Source organism: Heptranchias perlo, chromosome 37 (genome assembly GCF_035084215.1).
Source record: "Heptranchias perlo isolate sHepPer1 chromosome 37, sHepPer1.hap1, whole genome shotgun sequence".
NCBI classification, from domain to species: domain Eukaryota; kingdom Metazoa; phylum Chordata; class Chondrichthyes; order Hexanchiformes; family Hexanchidae; genus Heptranchias; species Heptranchias perlo.
In genome coordinates this window covers 2299168-2305101 of record NC_090361.1, presented here as the reverse complement: position 1 = coordinate 2305101, position 5934 = coordinate 2299168, and positions in this window count along the sequence as shown.

Below are 5934 nucleotides of genomic sequence, written 5' to 3'. Positions count from 1 at the left end.
GGGAGTTCAAGGCTGAATCTGCTGTTTTATGTCACCTCCTACCTCAATTGTTGGACCTGACGGTGCAGCCTCCGTACCCTGTAACTCAGGGGGGCTTGTGAATTGCTGTTGGCTTTAACCCCGCTGGAATAAGAGGAGGAAAAGACACCGTGGATCAGTTGTCCTGAAATAGTCACTTTGAGCCTTCACTAGAAACAGGAGCAGTGACTGTGTGATCCGTGTGGAGCTCCTACAATGGTACTAGGTAGGGAATTCTCGGATATTGGCCTAGGATCAATGAAGGAACGACTATATTTGTCCAAGTTAGGGTGTGTTAAGAAAAAAGGAGAGCTTGCGTGTAGGTGTGTATATATATATACACACACAGAGCATCTTTCACCACCTCACTTTACAGCCATTAAGAACTTTATTTGAATTGTAGTCACTGTTCTAGTTTAGGAAATTCAGCAGCCAATTTGCGCAAAGCAAGTTCCCACAAACCATAGAAAAGATACAGCACAGAAGGGGGCCATTCGGCCCATCATGCCTGCGCCGGCTGGAAGAACAACCAGGTGCCCATTCTAATCCCACCTTCCAGCACCCGGTCCGTAGCCCTGCAGCTTACAGCACTTGAGGTGCAGGTCCAGGTACTTTTTAAAAGAGTTGAGGGTCCCTGCCTCTACCACCAATTCGGGCAGCGAATTCCATACACCCACCACCCTCTGGGTAAAAAAGTTTTTCCTCATGTCCCACCTAATCCTTCCGCCAATCGGCTTAAATCTATGTCCTCTAGTTCTTGAACTCTCCGCTAGGGGAAACAGGTACTTCCTGTCTACTCTATCTGGGCCCCTCATAATTTTGTACACCTCAATCAAGTCTCCCCTCAGCCTCCTCTGTTCCTAGGAAAACAACCCCAGCCTATCCAATCTCTCCTCGTAGCTGCAATTTTTCAAGCCCTGGCAAGATTCTTGTAAATCTTCTCTGCACTCTCTCCAGAGCAATTACATCCTTCCTGCAATGTGGTGACCAACAATGTGATAATGATCAGATGTTTTGTCTTTCGGTGATGTTGGTTGAGGGATAAATATTGTTGGGGGGGGGGGGAACATCCTGCTTTTCTTCAAAATAGCACCATGGGATCTTTTCTATCCACCTGAGAAAGCAGACGGAGGCTCGGATTAACATTTCATCCAAAGCACCTCCAACAGTGCAGCACTGGGAGTGTCAGCCTGGCTTTTATACTCAAGTTTCTGAAGTGGGACAACCTTCTGACTCAGAGGCAGGAGTGCGACCCACTGAGCCATGGCTGACACGTAACCCAAGTGTGTGACTTGGAGGAGGTGATGTTCCTGCAACATTGCAGGGCTACAGGGATAGGGCGGGGGGAGTGGTACTCGCTGGATTGTTCTTGCATAGAGCCAGTGCGGACTCAATGGGCCGAATGGCCTCCTTCCGTGCTGTAACCTTTCTGTGATTCTATGAGTGCTGCTCTGGTCCTCCTCAGTGGGAAAGGTGACAGGGCTGGAAGGGATCTCCTTCAGTGCTCTTGGGAAGATCTTCACAGTCCAACTGAATTGCAGTGCACTCAGTGGGTTCCCCCTTCCACTCCACTCCAATCTCCACTCCAATCCAATCCACTCCATCCACTCCACTCCACTCCAATCTCCACTCCAATCCAATCTCCAATCTCCACTCCAATCCAATCTCCAATCTCCACTCCAATCTCCACTCCAATCTCCAACGTAGCCCAGTGACCAAAGCTCCCGACACAATCAGCCTCCCGACCGGTGATCATGTGACACTGAAACTGCTGGCAAAAAAAAGTCAACAAGGCACTAAAATGTCAACCGGAGAAAGCTTTTCATTTATTAAAATTCGCTCTTAGTGATTAAACAGAAGGGGAGACTCTTTGTTAATTGACTTGGTGCAGTTTTGGACCAAACAGCACAGGCTGGATATAAATCAGTGTTTAGGTTTCTTTCCTGATCGGATAAAATAAATACAATTTGACAGTTTAAACCCTGAGAAAGGGGGGGATAAAAACGACTTTCCTGATTGCTTTGGCACCGAGTCACTGTCTCGCCTTCCGACCCAGCGTCTCCCTGAATCTGTGAACGGAAAACATAAGGTCAGCCTCATTGCTTTAACTCAAAATCCCATTGGTGAAAGGAGGTGCAGTGGGCGGATTGAGGCGGCCCAGATAACCCTGACTGAGCAAAGCTGGTCAATCATTCTGTGCAGATGAAGGTCCTTTTATGTTTCTCCCGAACATCTGTTAGCACTTAAAGTAAGTGTTTGGATTAACAGGTGAGGCCGGCACAATGGAAAAAAAGATGCAATTCCGGACTGATCCATAGGTGTTGCAAACTGGGTAATGCACTCAACCAACCAGAGACTGTTCCTTGTGAGGTGAAAGGAATTATTGGCCATTTTCTCCCCCGTTATTAATATTTATTGAATGTTTATTTTATATCCTTTCTCCCCCTCTCCTTTGCTGATTTGTCTGCTGGGTCACAACCATTAGGACAGGGTAGCTGATCTCTTCCCAGATCCTCTCCCAGTCCCATCCTTTATTTTTCTGTCTTATCCTGAAGGCACTGACTCACGCTGGGGCATCAGTTCCACAGGGGCAGGGCATTCACCCATTTGTCACATTTGAGCCTGGGCATTGAGTGCTAGGGGGCAGGGAGGGGGAGCCGTTCACAGTGGGATCTACCCATGGTCGAATAGCCGGCTGATGCTCAGTTTACAGGACCTAATAGGTGGACAGCACTCCACCCGCCCCCGAGCGAGGTACAAGAGGGGCACTGGCACCTGTATTACCGTATACGGGCATCGATCAGCAGCTTCGGGAAAGGGTGAACAAACCAGGAAAAAGCAAAGTCAGATCAAAATAGGAACAATCTCAGCACGGCAACTGGGGAACTCAGAACATGTCCCAAAGGTCACTCTCGCCAGGTGCAATGACCTTGCCTCCTTACTTAACTCTGCCCATTTACTGCTCAACTTATATGTTCAGACTCACAAACCAGCTTTGCTTCATTCCAAGATTTAAGGTCTTCACTGATATCAGACAGGTGTAAACACCAGGCTCGTTCAGGGATACCTGTGGCAGCAACAACAAGGTGTGATTTACACAACTATGTTTTAAAAGTCCAGTCGTGACTGAAGGACCTTCACCACACGGACTGCAGCGGTTCAAGAAGGCGGCTCACCACCACCTTCTCAAGGGCAATTAGGGATGGGCAATAAATGCTGGCCTCGCCAGCAACGCCCACATCCCATGAATTAAAAGAAGTGTAAGGTACAGGTGTGCACTCAGGTCGCAAACTCCAAATTAGTTCACCTCTTTGTTTGTACAGCACCAACAAAACATCAGAAGTCATTGATTGGCTGGAAAGTGCTTTGCGATGTTTTGAGGATGTGACAGGTGCTGTATTAATGCAAGGTCCTCGTGTAATACTGTTCAGTACATACAGCTCCCCCTGTGTAATACTGTTCAGTACATACAGCTCCCCCTGTGTAATACTGTTCAGTACATACAGCTCCCCCCGTAATACTGTTCAGTACATACAGCTCCCCCCGTGTAACACTGTTCAGTACATACAGCTCCCCCCGTAATACTGTTCAGTACATACAGCTCCCCCCGTGTAACACTGTTCAGTACATACTGCTCCCCCTGTGTAACACTGTTCAGTACATACAGCTCCCCCCGTGTAACACTGTTCAGTACATACAGCTCCCCCTGTGTAATACTGTTCAGTACATACAGCTCCCCCTGTGTAATACTGTTCAGTACATACAGCTCCCCCCGTAATACTGTTCAGTACATACAGCTCCCCCCGTGTAACACTGTTCAGTACATACTGCTCCCCCTGTGTAACACTGTTCAGTACATACAGCTCCCCCCGTGTAACACTGTTCAGTACATACAGCTCCCCCTGTGTAACACTGTTCAGTACATACAGCTCCCCCCGTGTAACACTGTTCAGTACATACAGCTCCCCCTGTGTAACACTGTTCAGTACATACAGCTCCCCCCGTGTAACACTGTTCAGTACATACAGCTTCCCCTGTGTAACACTGTTCAGTACATACAGCTTCCCCCGTAATACTGTTCAGTACATACAGCTTCCCCCGTGTAACACTGTTCAGTACATACAGCTCCCCCTGTGTAATACTGTTCAGAACATACAGCTCCCCCCGTGTAACACTGTTCAGTACATACAGCTCCCCCTGTGTAACACTGTTCAGTACATACAGCTTCCCCTGTGAATTTAAAATAAAATTGCTGGACTATAACTTGGTGTTGTAAAATTGTTTACAATTAGCTTCCCCTGTGTAATACTGTTCAGTACATACAGCTTCCCCCGTGTAATACTGTTCAGTACATATAGCTTTCCCTGTGTAACACTGTTCAGTACATACAGCTTCCCCCGTGTAATACTGTTCAGTACATACAGCTCCCCCTGTGTAACACTGTTCAGTACATACAGCTTCCCCCGTGTAATACTGTTCAGTACATACAGCTTCCCCTGTGTAATACAGTTCAGTACATACAGCTTCCCCCGTGTAATACTGTTCAGTACATACAGCTTCCCCCGTGTAATACTGTTCAGTACATACAGCTTTCCCTGTGTAACACTGTTCAGTACATACAGCTCTCTGTGTAATACACTGTTCAGTACATTCAACTTTCCCCGTGTAACACTGTTCAGTTCAGCTTCCCTGGGGTACCTGATCTGAGATAAGTATTGTATTCCCCGGCACTGATATCCCTCAACCTGATAAGCATAAAATAAAACATTAAAAAAAATGTCAGGGAGCCCCAGTGGCCGAGAGGTGAATTCTTCATCTTTGAGCTGCAGAGATCAGGACGATCCCAATGCCCCGATCGGTGCAGAGTGACCTCTCTCTGCTGGCCCCCCTACTGGAGGTATGTACATGTCCACATCATGTGAGGACAGAATCGGGCTTGGCTGTGGGGCTCAGATAGTCTGCTGATAATACGAACATAGGAACAGGAGGCGGCCATTCAGCCCCTCAAGCCTGTCCCGCCATTCAATTAGATCATGGTTAATCTGTATCTTTACTCCGTTTATCTGCCTTGGTTCCATATCCCTTAATACCCGAAACTGTCAAAAATCTATCAATCTCAGTTTGGACATTTTTAATTGACCCCCTCCCCCGCCTTAATAGCTTTTTGGGGGAGAAGTGTTTCCTGACATCACCCCTGAACAGTCGAGCTCTAATTTTAAGGTTATGCCCCGTTGTTCTGGACTCTCCCACCAGAGGAAATAGTTTCTCTCTGACACGACCCAACATGAAAAATGGTCATTTGGCTGACGTACTGGTGATTGACCAATGCCTTGGGTGTCAACTGGGGGAATCGGGAGAGAAGGACAGATGAGAAAATTGGAGGGAAAAAATATTCACAGCTACTCTCTAAGGGTTAATCTTGTTCAGGCAAATTCCTCTTCCACAATCTACAACCTGCAAACCTTTACAAGAGTCACTGCCTTATCCGTCTAATCTTGGTGGTGTTTAAGTGTTCAATGATTACTGAGTCATACAACTCTCCTGAAAAAACCCAGAGATAGTTCATAGAATTACCCATTAACCAATTTCTTTGTTGAGTGGAGAAGTCCGTCCAAATCAACACTCATATTGCCATTTTCACTCGTATCTCAAAGGGGCTCAGTTTGAACTAATGGAATGGCACTGGGCATCAGCCCAAAGCCACCAGTGTAAAATCGTCACTTCACGTGCCCTCCTCTTGATATAAATGGGGTGAACAATCAAACCTGTATGTGAGATATTCGACCATAATCTGGATTTAATCATCAATGATACAAAAACTGGTCGCGAAAGGCTTCAGGTGAACCGGCAGACACTGCTCACCTAATTCTACGGTCACCCGGGTGTGCACATGGCCTTGGAAGAAAGGCAAGCAGT